This window comes from Filicampus tigris, chromosome 4 (assembly GCF_054856515.1).
Source record: "Filicampus tigris isolate MCC_2025a chromosome 4, RoL_Ftig_1.0, whole genome shotgun sequence".
Lineage (NCBI taxonomy): Eukaryota > Metazoa > Chordata > Actinopteri > Syngnathiformes > Syngnathidae > Filicampus > Filicampus tigris.
The window spans coordinates 12,362,885-12,381,051 of NC_141220.1; the positions used below are offsets into that span (position 1 = coordinate 12,362,885).

Here is an 18,167-nt window from a genome sequence, read left to right on the forward strand (position 1 = left end):
GATTCCCCTATTTGTCTTTAAATCATTAAATGGCCTCGCCCTGGCGTACCTCTCATAGCCCCTCTCATAGCCCCTACGCACCTTCCCGCAGCCTCAGGTCTGCGGATCAGGCGCTGCTCAAGGTGCCGAGGACCAAGCGGAGCCTCAGAGTGGATTGAGCCTTTTCTGTCGCTAGTCCTCCCCTCTGGAATGCCCTCCCGTTGGTTGTTAGGCAAGGCCCCTCTCTGTCCATTTTTAAAACCCAGTTGAAGACACATTTCTTTTCTCTGGCTTTTGATCAGACCTGAATTTTTCGGCTCTTTTCCGGTGTCAATTGTATATAGTGTTTTATGTCAATTTATTGGCTTTATTTATTTATATTTTATTTATATTTTATATATTATTTATGTCTGTATTTATTAATACATGTACCACAGCCTTTTATTGTTTTTGTCTTATTTATTGTATTGTAAAGTGCTTTGTTACAGCCCTGGCTGTTATGAAATGCGCTATATAAATACAATTGTATTGTACTGTATTGTATAAGCAGAACTTGATCTTTAGTAACAATGTACTGTATAGCTGCTTTGAAAACATGCACTGGAAAAAACTATACAACAAATAACTTAAGTTGGAACCTTTTCAACATATTTTCATGCCTAACTTAGCTTGTGGTTTTATGAGTGAACTCCTGCATAACAGGATGAAGTGAAGTGTGGAAATGAAATTGAACAGCAGTCTTATGCTGTTATTGAAGGACATGAGACTTTGGCATAATGCATACTGTATCTTTGAAGTGAGTGAGAGCATTACAAAGTGAGGTTGATACATTAAGTGACAGTTGCCTAAAGTATTTATCTTTATTGGTTTCACAAAGATAATTCAAACAACTTTAAGACTGTATACGGTTCTGTACATGTGGGCACTAGGGAATGTGCATTGTGTCTTTTTCATCGGCGTATGTGACATTGTGGAGCCTACCAGGCTGCTGTTTACAATGCAAGATGTGCTCTGTTGTGGGGTTCCCTCTGAGTTATTGTCATATTTACACGTTAACGGGTTAACAGGGTTAAGGGAGTTCTGCTTCTTGAAATATGTGTGCCGAAAAAAAGAAAAAACGTCTTTTCGCCGTGTAATCCAAAACTCAGAAGACCTTAACCCTATACGTAGTCTTTGTCCAATGCGAAACGGTGTTTCCAATCCAAAACAGACACAAAAAAAGACAACAAAAGCTGATACCACTAAGATTGATTCCCAAACTTTAAACATCCATACGGTTGATACTCCATTCACGTGAGGCACTGTATTTTCAGTTTACAAAGGAAATCGGTATTGATATAAATTAGCAGACTTGCACAAGGACCACACAAGCAGCAGAGCAGCTTTCTTTTTTTCAGAAATGAAAGTTATTACAAGCACCAAAGTATTTTAGTAATGGCTAAAATGTATTTGTGGCGGACCGCCACAGTTAAATGCGTATGTGGGAAACACTGCAGCTGTAATGTTTTATTTTGCAGAGCCCATCAATGACGTTATTCATCTTTTTCTTTTCAGTATTTTTTCAAATTTAGAATTTTTCCCATTTTTTCTGGGATTTTCTTCGCCATTCCCTCACTATTTTTTAAAATTAATTCCGGGGCCACTCAAAGAGTGGCCTGCAGTTGCCCATCCCTTTAGAGTACTTACATATTGTAATGCCCTCGCAGGAGAGCCGCTGTTGTCAGCACATTAAGGCAAGGCAAGGTAAGTTTGACTTTAGCACATTTCACGTACAATACAATTCAAAGTGCTAGACGTAAAAGATTAAAATTACAGAAAAAAAAACTAAATATTAAGACATCTTTAAAATACAATAACATTTAAAATAATCAAAATAAATTAGATTAAAATGATTAAAACCAAGCATCAGTGTAGATAAAGAAAAAGATAACATGCAAATGGCGATTAAAACTAGAGAATTAGGATAGATTAATGAGAATGCTGCAGTAAACACTGTTTTCAGCCCTGATTTATACGAACTGACAGTTTGAGAAGACCTCGGGTGTTCGGGCAGGTTGTTCCACATGTGAGGAGCATAATAACTAAATGATGCTTCACTTTATTTGGTTCTGGTTCGAAAGCACTTCAGCTATTTATTAACTCATTCACTGCCATTGACGTATTTATCTGTCTTTTCACGTTCCAGCCATTCAATCCCAGGAATTTATTTATATTTCTTTCAATTTTTTCAAACGTTAGGGTAAAAGAGGGTCTGAAAATGTCTGGCAGTGAATGAGTTAAATGCCAGAAGAGCAATCAAATACACTGAGCATGCTCACACAGGGGCTGCTGTGCTCTCACTCAGGCACTCACATGCAAATTTGACAAAAATCACATGCTACCCACCGGCCCCACCTCTTAAAGGCAATGCATGCACAGAAATACTACAATCCATACAACATTTTCTATATATTTTTATCATTGCAATTAGTTTTTTCATGGTTATAAATGTTTACAATGTGTTCATATTTTTTTCTCAATTTAAATGTGTTTAGCGGCACGGTGATCGACTGGTTAGCACGTCCGCCTCACAGTTCAGAGGTCGTAGGTTCGATCCCGGCTCCGGCCTCCCTGTGTGGAGTTTGCATGTTCTCCCCGTGCCTGCGTGGGTTTCCTCCGGGTACTCCGGTTTCCTCCCACATTCCAAAAACATGCATGGCAGGTTAATTGATCACTCTAAATTGTCCCTAGGTGTGATTGTGAGTGCGGATGTTTGTCTCTGTGTGCCCTGCGATTGGCTGGCAACCAATTCAGGGTGTCCCCCGCCTATTGCCCGAAGACAGCTGGGATAGGCTCCAGCACGCCCGCGACCCTTGTGAGGATAAGCGGTATGGATAATGAATGAATGAATGAATAAATGTGTTTAAAGTGTGGGAAACTATTTTAAAATAAAAAAATTCACCCATTTTTGCATTAGCCAGTTTAATGTTTTCTTTTTTTATGAATGTGGCAGGTTCATTGGGAAGTCTTTTGACTTATTACCTGACTTGAACAAAAGGTGAAAAAAGAATCATCCATGTTAAAACCACATATGTAAGCAGTTAACGTAGAGTAATAATGTAAAGCAAGAAGGTTCATGTTTCAAAAGTTCACTTGAGGGTGCAGGCCGAGAAGTAGCGGGCTCAACTCACAAAGGTGCTTTTGACTAGCGTGTTGGCATGGTGCTGGTGAAGAGCGAGGTCTGCCTGCCCAATGAGGCTCCCTCATGCCCAGTTAGCAGCAGGTTCTGCAAATTACTGTCTTAGAATCTTCTCCTGAGCAATCTGGTGTCAAGATGATCTGTGACAATTTTCGAAACACCTACAGCTAGGTCAGATGCTACGATAAGAACGTTGGCATTTACTTTCTTTTTTTTCTTTTGTTTTAAGTAACATGCAGTGTCACTTAAGATGTACATTTACATTTCCCTTCCAGTGACAAGACTGTAAATTGCAAAGACAACATAACTGACCCATGATTCAGGACAACAACATGTATTCATCAATTTTACCACTGAAACCACATTTTACCTATCAAGCAGATGAAGATTTGGTTGCTTTCTTTGCAAGGGTCACAGGGTTCAGTTGTAACAGTCGAACAGGGATGACACTACACCATGGCTAGGGGGTGCTATAGCCCTGTCAGAAATCTATGTCGCCCCAGATAAACGCCTCGAGCTTTTTATTTGATAATCTAAAATATATTGTCATCATGCTTAAAATTATACAAAACCTGCACGCTCTTGTGCCGGGAGCGCTGTTGCATCATCCTACCTTTAAAGCCTGGAGAGCGGATACGTCGGTGTCTTTTTTTAATCCAATTCTCCGTCTCTAAGCCAATTTAATGTATCAGAATATACACGTGAGGGTGGCGCGAGACCGCGGAGGATGTCGTGGAATTTTTTCGAGCTGTAGGTAGGCTAATGGCGGACGCCGTCGATCGCCCGGAGCTCTGATAAGTAACGGTAGTGATACCAGTGAACCAGTCAAACGTGATATGATATGGTTTGTAGACAATGACGATATAGACGTCTTTGTAACAGAATAGAGGATGGTAACCACCACTCGATTTTTTTACAAATGAAAATGGTGCTTCTCTTGCACTACATCACACATCATCGATTGAAACAGTAAATAATAATAAATTCTGCCTGTGTGAAAACCACATGTCTAAGCTCTTTAATTCTTTTGGAATTATGTTTCTGTCTGCTACAGGGGATGATATATTAATCAGTGGTGCGTTGTGATATTTCACATTCTGTCTGAAGTAGTGTATTGGCGGATTTCACACACAAGACAAGTTTCTGTCAGTCGTCAGTGAAATGGGCCTCCGTCGGTTCTTGTCCCAGTTAGGTACGATTACAGGGATGGGTGAAAAGCCACTTTTGTCATTGCTTAGGCCGTCCTTTTTAGAAAACTTCTCATCCTTCGTCCTCTGTCCCCAAATGTGGCCGTCCATCTGGGACTATATGCTCACATCAAAAGCCTTGCAAAAAGCAAAACCTTGCGAACGTTAGTGGGGGCACAAACGTTGTAGAATGTATTACAAAGAACATTTTTGACTTGACTTCCACTTTAATAGTATTACTATAAAATAAACAGGAGTTTGATACTCAGAGAAGAACGTTTGGTTTGATGTTTGGTCCTCAGCCTTGTTTTAATGCATCTTGCACAGAGCCCATAGTATGGACAAAAGTACAGAATCCAAGAATAACTTCCAATAATACATACAAATAAATATCGACGAGCAACTTTTATGTTGAAAAATCCCCACAGCTAAACGGGGTGAAAGGAGCATCATCTCGCCACCTACAGTAGTTCGGCCAAAAGTTGTGTGCACCTGATATAGCTTCAAAGATATAGTGCTTACAAACCTACACAAATTGTCTGTAATCTAATAAGTGTGTGTACAGTTGCACACATCACATGCATTGGCTTCTTTATCGGTTTAGACCTGGCCTGGATATGTACAGAAAAGAACAGTAATTTAAATTCAATAGTAGTCTTGCAAGAAACATGTAGAAACATGTATTTTTGTCAGACCGGTTGTGTCTGAAGTCTTCATTGTGCACTCATAAATAATAGCTCTATCCATTTTATTTATTTATTTCACATTGTTAGTTAGTTCCTCAGGAAATGCTAACTTGGAGCATTGTTATTGTAGAAAAGCTGCTGGAACAGAAATATACATTTTATTGCATATTGCACAGCAGGTGGTTAGACGGCTGTCATTTATTTGTATATTTATTTGTTACTGACAGCTTTTTATGCTTGTGATTTACAATATGCTTATTCTGTTTGTGGTAGTGTTACAATCTGTAATTTTTTTTTTGTTGGGTCTTTGCATTGCTGAGAAACATTTGTTGACAATTCTAATTTACATTTCTGTTTCTATAAAAATGTTTGTATGTAGTAGAATCTACAATTTCTGGAAATCATGATCATTATAAACACTGTAGAAGTAGTATGCAGTCACAAAGTAAGAAAGTATACAAACACGGACATAAATATGGGATTACCATTTTCGGAGGATAGCCATTAAATTGTTTAATTTTGAAAATATCAAAGAAATCGCCGAAGTATTTTGGATTTTTTGGACATTAAGCTTTTTCCTCCCCATAGATCAGTCATGTCCAAAGTCCGGTCATCTTTATTTTTAGGAAAATGTTTACTTTTTTTTCTTAAATGTTTGGGCATTTAACTTGCTGTTGTGATCATTAATTAACAATGTTCATGGGTCAGTGGCCTGCTCTAATCATCCAAAAAAAAAAAAAATCACATGACACAATGTTTTTAATATTAAGAAATGAAAATCTAAAAAACAAGTTTTATTCTTTTTTTCTCCCTAGAACAGGCCAATTTGAGCCACAACATAACAGGAGGGTTCAAAAGGTCTTGGTATTTCTTTCGTTATAAAATAATATTAACAATGTTAATAATTAGCACAACAACAACAATAATAACAATAAAGTATAGTTTTTCTTACTAAGGTTTGAACTTTGAGCATGTTTAAACAAGAGATAAATGTTAATGTGAGGTTTACAGCCTTAAAACAAACAGCATAATCATTGCAAAAAAAATAAGAGAAAAGTTTCCTACTTCGCGGATTTCACCAAACGCGGGTTATTTTTGTAACGTAATCCCCGCGATAAATGAGGGACCACTGTACTGCAATAACGGTCCAACAGTCATTTTTTTGATGTCATGTTAAAAATATGGATATTGAGACAAATTGTTCTGGAAATGTTGGTAGCTCTGCTATGGGCTTTGCTCCTGATATATTGAGTCATGTCCTGTGAGCTAAGGATGAAGAAACGGCTATGTCGTGCCCTGCCAGAGCTTTGAGCGAAGAGGAAATGATGTCAAACCATCCACATGTCGTTGATCATTAGTAGAGGTATCCAAGTTCAAAACGTAATAACATTGAAATGAATAAAATGAAAATTTAGAAAATTTTTGAAAAATTAAAAAATATTTGTTGTATTGAAAAAATAACAAATCGTAACACTTAAGTATCAAATTGAACCAAACCGTGAATTTTGTCTGTGGTTGCAGCCCTAATACTCGCCCATCGCTAAATTTAAGCATCGTGCATTCAGTGATATAGTTCTATGAAAAGCTGGGCATTTTACAAAATATTTGTGGTCCATTTATCGCCTTCCGCCAGCCAGGGTACCCTTCTTGCGTCTGTTTATCCGCCAGTTTGTCCGGCCGAACCAAATAGTAATCATCTACAGGCCGGTCCAACTACCATTTTAAATGAGCCGTCGACCAACTGCGGCCTCCACCGCAAAACGCACCCCACACACAAACACACACCACACGCACACGCACACACACACGCACACACACACACACAAACAAAAATAGACGATTACATAGATGAAATAGAAATAGAATAGAATAGAAATAGAAAAAATGGTCTTATGACTCTGCTTAGTCCGACTATTTTTTTAAGTTTAACGTCTATCGTTTATCATCTACAACAGGGGTGCTCACACTTTTTCATCCGAGCTACTTATAAAATGACCGAGTCAAAATGAGTGTTGTTTTGCATATTTGTAGTGGGTAGGTCCTACCCACCATTAGTCGGCTAATCTTGCCATCCTGACTGCCATAGGCTGAGCGCTGGGAAGGCAGCGCTTCTTGCAGAGTGCGTGCAGTGGACGCTGCGGGCACATGCACCATAGTATCGAAACCATGACATATTAATATTGTATTCGGATACGGCGAGGGGCACGTGCAAATAGAGATCATTTGCTATTTAAAAAAAAACGGTTAGGTTTCTTTGACACAAGAGGCAACGGGCCTTGAGCCATACAATCTCATGAAGCCTAACACCACAAACATACACAGACAGCCTCTTCCTGTTACCGATTGGCCCACAAGTATGTGAATAAACCTTCGGGGGGGGGACGACAAGTGAGGAGTAAATGTTGATACAGCAACACAGCTCGTCTATTGTGAGGCCCTGCAGCGTGAGCAGTGCGGATGTTGGTGCGTCCCGGTCCCAGAGAATAGGAACTTTCAGGAAGGGCTAGAACACAGAGCCGAGCTCTCCAGTGTGTCGCAGTGTGTTACAGCAACACATTGCTGCTTTTGTTTACTGTCACGGAGAATCAGCCAGTGCTCCCTACAGCAAAAACTCTCAACAAACTAAACTTACAATTGTTGTGGAATCATAGTGGTCCAGACCGGTACACAAAATTAGTTATGTTTGATATCAGTGACCTATCACTGTTTTTTCTTTTTTGTTTTTTGTTTTGTGTTTTTTTTTTTTTTTTACAAACTGAGAATGCTCTGAGGAAACCAAGGGCAAGTATCTCAAGGCTTGGACCACATTTATTGCTGCACATCAAGTACAAGGCATAACACATAACAACCACATAACAAGAGAAGTTGGAAAACTTTGTCTTGTGGCGTTTGACTGTTGAGCATCGTTGAAATGCACACCAACATTGCTTCATCATTGCACTTTGTTTATCCTCAGTACTGACAAAGTCTGCATAAAACAAACCCTCCAGTCAAAATGTGGCCATACAGTGTCCCATGGGGACAGCAAAAAGGGGAGAAGTAAAGCTGCATGCCTAATTTCGCGCCTAACTACATGTAGGAGGGATACACATACATGCTGAAATAGTGAATATGTTCCAGATTTTGACATGAAATCAGGAATTATTTAAACTTGCTTATTTTGTTTAATAATAATACAAGAGAGGCAAACTGTCATCAAGGCTTAAACAATTGTCACCAGTTAAATCTATAATATTATTTTCAATCTTATATGTTAACATGTAAAAGGAGGTAGGATTTCGGCAAATCACATATTTGTGAGATTTATTGTTCAATGACCACAAAATAAAAAAGCATCCTTCCAAAGCACAAAAAACGACAACTTGCTTCATTACAACTATACATTGAACCAAGATCAATTTTAACTTAAAATTCAAATTGCTTACAAATGTTTTGTCTTTTCTGGTACACATGAGAAATTATGTTAAAATTTTATGAGATTTGATGATTGATCCACAAGTTTGTGGCTATTGTTGCTTTCACCATCTGTGTCACAATTAGTGGGTACATCTTTGAAAGAATTCCTACCCGTCATAAAAACATAATGCCGATCTCTCAAAAACCGTAGACACAAAGTCATATGTAAACAAATAAACCCACAAGCTACAATAAATTTTGAGCCAAGCCATCTGTAGGGTCCAATGTCAAACTCACAGATGTACGTGTGGATGGATGGATACAAATTCCCTTAAATATATTCCAAAATCCCAAATAATTCTTCCTAGTAGGGTGAAAGCTGAGGTGAAATGCGGGGTGAATGAGACCCGTGTCCGAGTCGCATGAGCAATGAGCAGCTGTTTACATATGCACCAAGACAGGGCATACTGACTACATCCACTGAGAAAATAAACATACTGACTAGCTCCAATGAGGAAATCTCATTAATCCAACAGTAAACTGGCTTCCATGTAATGTTGCAATTGGGGTAGTGCACAGTTCTTGAAAGAACCCATAAAATAGGTAAGTTTTCTGTGAATAAGGCATTGTTTTTATGAATTATAAATACTAAAAATTAACAAATTAGAAAAAAAATTAAATAGTGGGAGAGAGAACATACTGCATATAAATGAAAAACTTTGAGTGCCATCAAGTAAAGCATGTTACCAAATGGCATGATGGCATAAATAAAATAAAAAATTCTTGCTGCACCAGAATCTCTGGATTATTATTTTTATTTATTTATTTATATATTTTGCAGGTCTAAAAAAAAAAAAAAAAACAGTGTATGGGACATATATAAATCAGCAACAAGTCATTCACTGCTTGTCGCTCACCGTGGCCGCGGCTCAGAGGAAATGAATTTGCCGCTGTCTACCAGGTCTGTGGATTCAACCACCAGTTCAAAACTCATTCAGATTTTAACTGTGTGATGTCAGATCCCAAACACCACGGAGAGTCCATGGCATTCTGGACTGGTGTAGAAATTCATTGCATACTACTTAGCGCTAAATTATAATGCAGTGCAACGTGCAATCACAATACTTAGCATGTCAGTCTGTTATGACCCTATAGGAGGTGTAAACTTCGAGACGTGATCTTCATCCAGCCCAAAATACATCAAGTGGCCCGTGGTCATGTAATAATAGCCTACTGTTCCTTTACTGTGTCACGTCCGTGTATCAAAATCAGAAATAAAACGCTGACAAAGAAAAAAAAAACGGTTTTGGTGACAGTAAAAGACTTAGTTTCAGAGCCGTGTGAGAGTCTAGCACTGACTTACCTTCCAACAAGTTTGTAGTCACAACAACCTGTTAGACGACACAAGCCCGCAGCTCCAACACAAACTTTCCAGTCGATGCTTTGTCTCTTAATCCGATTGCTGGCCTCCAGGCAGTCCCAGTCAGAGCCGCTGGGATGACACTCCTTTTTGTGACTGGCAGTTTGGGGTGTCTTCTTCACTTTCGGGGTGTACTCTGTGCGTCTCTGATGAAAGTTGCTCTACGTTGAGAGTTTAGACGAGCAGGAAATGAAGCGGAGGAACATTAATCTCTTACTGACTCCTAGAGGCGCGCTGGGGCGCTGAGGGGGACTTTATTGCTGGAGGGGGAAAGCTGACAGAATTAGAATTGATGCTGAACAACTCTACTGTAGGGCTACGTTAAAACATGCGTTAAAAAAATGTAGGGGTAGTAAATATAATGTAGTAGAATACAATACTTTATACTTTGACTTACTGTACAGTATATGGGTCTTGAGCAAAATGGGCAAAATGTTGATGACTTTGGTAACTAAGAGAATGTTGGGGATTTTTTTTTTTATATAATTATTTCGTTGTTGAAAAATGTCGGTTCTTGATATTTAACAAAATATGTATGATAAAAAATTAAATGAAATGTAAATACTTTTTTTAAAATTACGGTTCTTGAGATTTAACTAAATCTGTATGATTAAAAAATGAAATGAAAAGTAAAGTGTATTTGTTTTATCTGACGCAGTCCCGTTGTGTTATTAAATGCATCTTTTTAAACATATGTTTTGAGTTAGTATCTGAATGAATTGCATGGGTTTGTAGTGAAGCTGGATTTAACTTTGAATATAACATTTAATTTGGTAAATTGAGCAGCACGGTCGACAAGTGTTCTTTATTTGTGGGCTTACCAGTAGACGTTCCAAAAACAATTACAGTAATTGTATTGTCCATTAGTGTGCTTGAGTGTGACTGGTTGTCTGTGTGCACCCTGTAATTGACTGGCAAGGTGCACCCCCCTCTTGCCCAAAGTCAAGAGGGATAGGCTACAGCGAATGCATGATCCTGCAAAGGTCAAGCACTATATGAAATTGATGGATGTCTGATGACACCTTTTATTTGACGAAAAAAACAAACACTTGAAGACACTTGAACAATGAAGCTTCTACAGTCAGTGGCCATCATGTCAATTATAGATGCTCATAATTTTGTAAGAAGACTAATTTAGAAAATATGTTTTAGTTGAGTATCCACGCAATAGTTTATTGGATTAAACTTCTAACTGAATAAAATATTTGATCTGGTAAATTCCACAGCAGAGTGGTTTGCAGTCACATGTCTGCTTCTCAGGTGGGGAGGTTCAAGATTTGGTGTGGGGCCCCACTATATAAAGTTTACATTTTCTCTCTAGGTAGTCACACATTAAAAAAAAAGTGTGTTATGTCAATTGGATGCTCTATATTGTACTTAGGTGCAAATGTGAGTACAATTGTTTGTTTGTCAAAATGTGCCCTGGAATTGGTTATAGTGACCAGTTCAAGCAAGGTTCACCCTGCCCCTAGCCCAGAGCCAGCTGTGATAGGCTCCAGTTGCACCCGTGACATTCAGGAGGATAAGTGCAATAGCAAGTGGATGGATGGATTTGGTACAAATTTGTCTGTGTACGCCGCCTACTGCCCGAAGACAGTTGTGATAGACTCCAGCACAACCACGACCCTCGTGAGGATAAGCGGTTTGGATAATGGATGGATGCATGGATGGATGGCTATTTGGGCTTGTTTCTCCATTATAATTGTCATTATTCTTTAATGACATTCTTTAACATTTACAGGAAGCATTAAATTTAACGTGTGATTGCTTGGTAAGTGACCAAATATGAATGGCGACTGAAGCAAAATAATGATGCTGGCAACTGAAATACAAGCACACTGAGGAGACAACGAGAAACACCTGGACAAGAGACACAAGGTAGGAGTGAGCTGATTGGCCAACACTAGGGAGTGGAAGGCACACAAGTGGACACAATAATCATGACGAGACAGACACAGAACACTGAGCAAAACATGAAACTAAAGAAAGCCCAAAACCAAAACAAACCAAACATGACAAATATAATATAATATAATATAATATATTATATTATATTATATTATATTATATTGTATTATATAATATAATATAATATATTATATTATATTATATTGTATTATATAATATAATATAATATATTATATTATATTATATTATATATTATATTATATTATATTATATTATATTATATTATATTATATTATATTATATTATATTATATTATATTTAGGGGTGACAAAATTCAAGCGTTAATTTTGCAGATTAATTTAATTTGTATAAAGCTTTATCAAAAATTCACTCAATTTCTTTTTTTACTTCCTACTGAATCTATTCCTCTACCATATGATTTTATCTTGGGAATTTAGCTTTAGCCTAATAACATTCCCAACCAGTGTGTGGCCCAGCAGCCTTTTGCCTCGGGAGTGACAGTTCTCTGAGCTATGCCTCATGCACTCCCATAAACTCTAGAATAGTAAAAGGGGATGCATCTGGATGTGACCTCTAAATTTCTGACAGCGTGGGGCTATAATCTGATTGTGATTTGGCCATTACTCTCTGCAGTAGTGGTATACACATGATGAGAGAGCCTCGTGGAGGAGCATAAGGGGCTAATGACTTAATAGCCAGTGTGGGATGAACCTGGACAGCTGCCAAATAGACCTGCACTAATTATGGCACATGCATGGCTTAAAGAAATGGCACCAGTCATGTTGTCATATGCTCCAGTGATCCATGTAAGTACTCTCATCTGAATTAAGCCACTTAGCTCAGGCAAAAGAGCAGTCAAATTTCAAGCTGAAGGTTGTAGGTTCAATTCCTTACTTCGTATCCACGATTATCCTTAGTTGCTTAGGGATGATCATGGGCACAATAATTGACCAGTTAATTGTAATGGATAAGGTTGATATATGCGAAATTGATGTTTGATTGACTGCATCTGAAAGTGGTTAATTAGTCATGTAGCCTACTCAAGCCATTGAGAGCGTTGATTCCAGCTCAGCTAATTTACTGTTAAAAGAAAGATACCATAACATCTGCTTGGAGAAACTGAACTATGTCAAAGCAGACTGATATCAGTTATGGTAACAACTTCCTCCAGTCAGCATTATTATGTTCTTTATATAACATGCATTAAAATAGGTGTTTAGACACCAACATTTTTGAAAGTATGAGCTACTTCTTGGGTACTGATTAATGTAAAATCGGTGACACGCGTCTAAGAAGAACACATTTGCTCAAGTTACCGTCAATGTAATTATTTGGTCACTGATGTCGTATTGGTACATTCGCTTGACTTTGGTGCAGGCAGCGTGAGTTCAGTTCCCATACAGTGACAATGTGAATGTGAATGGTTGTCTGTCTCTACAGTGTCCTGTATATGCCCTATGTGTGATTGGCAATCAGTCTAGCTTGAGTGTCATCCGCCTTTGACCCAAAGACAGCAAGAACAGGCTTCAGCACTCTACGACCCTGAACTGGATAAGTGGGATAAAAAATTGATGCATGGATATGCCATTATAATCAATTAAATTCATGTGATGACTGATCATGTCAATTATTTCTCCCAATGAGTTACCAAGATATTGCAATATGCACATTTATATTGATTATTATTATTAGCATTAATTTTATTTTTGTATTAATTGTAGTAATTTATGCAAGCGTTTACATGTTCAAATGATCACTTCTACAACATTCCACAAGAATCACAATGTCCCATCTCTGGTGAACTATTTTTAGAACAGGCCCATGGATCACCATGATGGTGAGCCCTGGTTTAGAACAGTCACAGAAATCCTCCGATCCCATTAAAAATCTAATCCAACACATAAGAATAAACTTATTCATTGAATGGATTTTGCATAGTTGAGGGCATTTAGTCTAATGTTCATTTCTGACTGATATTGTGCCATGAGTGTGTGAATGTGCTTTTCTGACTGAGAACTATGGCTTCCGTAATTGGAGGAGGTGCATCTCATCCAAGCAGCATCACATCAATCGTCTTTTGCAACACCACATTAACCACAAATAACACAATTGAAATTCTTCTAAACCACCAACTTGGACACCATCTATGAATTGGCTGCATATAGAAATGATGTCTGCAAAGATAATAAAAATCAAATGTTCTGCCTTGACAAACATAATAATACTCAGGGGCTTTACAAGCAGACTGATCTATTCTGTTTTGGTAGATATGTTCCACTATGCCGAATTGGAACAGCAATTTTTGATCTGACATGCACAGATCAACATAAACATCACACGATTTATCAAGATTGAGATCAGTCGTCTATTTGGCACAGTAATTGTGATTGCTTTACACTTTTATTGAAGAAATAGCGTGCCAAAAATCAAGCTCTCCTGTCGCTCTGATTGTAAGCCGCCACCTTTCCACGTATGTGAGCTTCACAGCACATTTACATCAAGACAGAGCCTGCGCTGACAGGACAACGACTGGCTATTCCAATTGAACCATAAATCCCAATGACATTCCATCCAGATTCAGTCTGTTTAATCCGACTGAGGCGTTCATATGGAGCAATTTCATTTGGATTTGGCGTTTGAATCCGAACACAAGGCCCCATGTAAACTCGGTTGTTAGAAAATATATCTATTAATATGGTTATTGTGTACCATTGTATCGTTTGCCATTTTCAAAACTGAAGAACAACACTGCAGCAGACTAAGTGGATTCAAATATTTAGGTTACTTCATTTATTGTAGCATTCATTTAAATAGATTTGGATTTTGTAAAATACTTTAAAATTGCTGCAAGATTAGTAGTACTAGGTAGTAAATATGGAATAAATAGGAAGAAAATGGCTATATAGTAATGTATTACCACTGCACACGAGCACATTGGCTTTAAAGTGTATGTTGCTGATTTTATTTGCCTTTTATTAAAATGAATGAATGAATGATTTATTTGAACATGGAGAGAAAAAACACAATAATTACAATAACAATGAAAACAAAATATGAAAAAAATAATAAAATAACAACAACAATCAAATATTTTGCAAATAAATTTTAAAAGAACAAAACAATTGCTTGAACAAATAAAGTCATACAATAAACTGCAAACTCCATTTGCTCTGCATGTGCAAATTAATCATCTATCTATTTTCTTTCAAACTTATCCTCATTGGGGTCGTGGATAAACTGGAGCTTATCCTGCCTAGGGGGTAAAGGGGCAAAGGTGGGGTACGCCCTGGACTGGTCTCCAGGCAATCGCAGGGCAAGCAACCATTTGGAGCTATGAACAATTTATAGTCTTAATTGTTTGCATGTTGTTGTAACGTGGGAGAAGCTGTACCAGCCAGCGAAGAGCATTCAAAACTCACAGAGCATTCAAAACTCACAAAAGCCAGAACCTCGACTAAAACCCCAAACCTCAGAACTGTGAGATGTGCATTTTTATTTATTTTTAAAGTGGTTACATGCACAGCATTTAGCTTTCTTAAGACTATTTTTTGTCAGCCATAATATATGTATATTCAATTTGCAATTCATTCTTAAAAATATTTTCTGCTCACATTAATGTGTTGGCCAGCAATTTTGCGCATTTTAAACTTCACAATTTGCCATTTTAAGCAATTCATGGATGACAAGTGAGTGAGTTAGTGAGTTACAAATGAGTTAGGGCTCCAATTATGGGGAGGATCCAGGGTCAGAAAGGGGAGATAAACAGCAGGTTAAAAGGCTTGAAATATATATTTGTTTTACTTTGTGGAGCAGCTTTGCAAATTAGTGACTTCATTCGAGGGGCTAAATCTCTCATATTGTGGGGCAGGTTAACCTCAGGGAACTGAAACACTACAAATATGACAATATAATGAACAAACAATAGGTTTTCTTTTATAGAATCAACAAAAATGCTCATTTCGAGCCTTCTGTTATGATGCAGAAATAGTATTTATTACTACGCGGTGGATAAGACTGTGGCTGGAGTGAAAGGCTCCTCTTGGGAGAGTGTCGGAGGAATGCGGGTACAGGGTCCAGGCAGGCAGGAGTGCAAGGGATTACCAGAACGCAAGGAGGGAGGCAAGCTGGCAACAGAATGAAGAATAGGGCAGAGGTCAAAAATGCTAGATGCAACGAAGTTAACGAAAAGTGTTGATGATCGGTCAGAATAGTGAAGCCCAAGACTGTCTTAAAAACAGACCGCTGCTAATTTGTTCAATAGGATGTAGCTGCTTGCAAATTGCAACAAGCCGATGTCCAAATCTGCAATTGCACGCACGCACGAACACCCACACACACACGTACCCCCGCCCCCCACACACACACACACACACACCCACGCACACATGCACACACACAGGGGAAGGGGGTGGAGCATTCACTGCAGAGACAGCAGACCTGACAACAAGCATTTCACTGTGCATTGTATTAATTTCAGAATCCACAAAATATGTTTTCCAAGTATCTGTTATGTGGTTCAACAACAATAGAAATATAGAGGATTTACATTCTTGAACCATGATTAGCCCAAGGGTGTCTCGAGTGATGTTTTTCAAATGACACATCTGAGCTGTGAAGCAAGTAAAGAGTTGACAGTGGTCACATCAGGGTGGCGTGCAAATGTCTATCGTCAATCAAATCTTTCCCCACAGTGTCCACTGGGAGAGTGACACAGGATTGCAGCAGGCCTAAGAGATGCCATTCAGAACTGTATGGAAACAACTACCCTATCATGTCATGGTTAACTAGCTATGCAGAACTAAATCGCAATGCAAATTGTCATAATTTATATAACAACTTCCTTTCAGACATGTTTCAAAATGTTTCCCTGTGTGGAGCTGCAAAGGGCCTGCGGGACTTTTCCTCAGTCATTAAACTGTCACATAGCTGTTGATTACAGGGTAGAAAAGGTTTTAGTTTTGTATTTTAAAATCTCAAAAGGCACCTCACAAGTGGTGTAACTTTTGTCTTGAGGGTCACATGAAGAACATTTACGTCTAAAACAATTGCCTAAAAGAGTAGTTCCCAAAGTGTGCTATGGTGCGTGGTCCCTCTAGTCTAGTGCCTTATGCCTATGAAAAGCATATGAATGCATAGTCACATTACCATATTATTTCATATACACAACTGCCACGACAATTTATTGTTACATACAGTGTAAACAATGCCTGCCATTCATGGGGGTTATGGACCAGCGAATAGCGAAAAAATGAATAAAAAATAAAATAAAATATATATATATATATATATTTATATATATACATACATTAAAAAAATGCTAAATCCAGTGATATGCAAATCCGTGGGTAACGAACTGCTTACAGGGTTGACTGTATTTCATTTTATTGACCATCAGTGAGAATCCCTGCAGAGACGTCACCAATGTTGAAACCTGCTGAAAATTTGTACACGGTGAAAAATGCTATAGCTTCCATTTGGCCTTTGGCATACCAACCAATATTACTGTGTCACCCCAAAAAGTTTTCACAATGCAAACTTCAGTAGTCCATAAATTTCAAAAGAACACATCCTCCAAGTAAAATCAGATATGTTTACAATGACTGTGTTCATGGGAACAGAAGACCAGCATTAGTGAACATTTCATTGTTGACTATTGAGTTATTGATTCAAACATCATGCAAAGCATTTTCTATGTACAAACATATATTTATGGTCATGTCTAATTGCACACAAGTAATTTTTAACACATTTTTAACCACTCTAGTGTAAAAAAGAAAAGCAAAACAAAAGTCATCCAAACCTTTAATTTTACACCACTTGCATTAGTCCCTAGAAGTCAGTAACATCCACCCATCTTTCTCTGGGTCATCAGGGCTGACCCAGGTCCTACAGGCTGAACTTACCTGTAATACTTCACTTGGATGTATCTACCGCAGTTGATTCGTCTCTGCGTGTGAGCTGATCTGAGCTTGTCCTTTTCATCAATACCCAAACCTTGTGGGTAGAAATTTAGAGTAGATGGAGCAGGAGCTGAACCAAAAGGTGAATGTCTCACAGTCCAATACATTCCATTCCTGCTCATGCTGCACCTATCCTTTTGTCAATGACATGATCCACCCAGACACTCCTCCACCTGAGGAAAACCATGGCCTCCAAAATCAGACATGGTGAATTTCATCCCGGCATCTTCAACGCCACTTCAACCATAAATGACAGAGTTGAGATCCTCAGGCCAACTTCTACACCTTGGTTGCATCTAGAATGTCTGTCCACGAATTTCAATTAGTGGCATTGCGAACAATGCTCCACTCCACTTGTGCAGTGGCACAAATATCCCGTAGTAGTACGCTCAGAACTCCAAACACTTTGAACACAGATCACGAAGAGAGCTG

The 18,167-nt window shown here is 38.3% G+C and overlaps 1 protein-coding gene across 1 annotated transcript in view; it reads right to left on the bottom strand.

Moving 5' to 3' along the window:
* tspan9a (tetraspanin 9a) overlaps window positions 1-10,050 on the bottom strand; it is a 222,225-nt gene extending 212,175 nt beyond the window's left edge. Inside the window, exon 1 of the mRNA XM_086028878.1 lies at window positions 9,790-10,050. The gene's annotated coding sequence lies outside the window, so the exon portion shown is untranslated. The remainder of the gene's footprint in view (window positions 1-9,789) is intronic.
* Window positions 10,051-18,167: the final 8,117 nt, after the last annotated feature.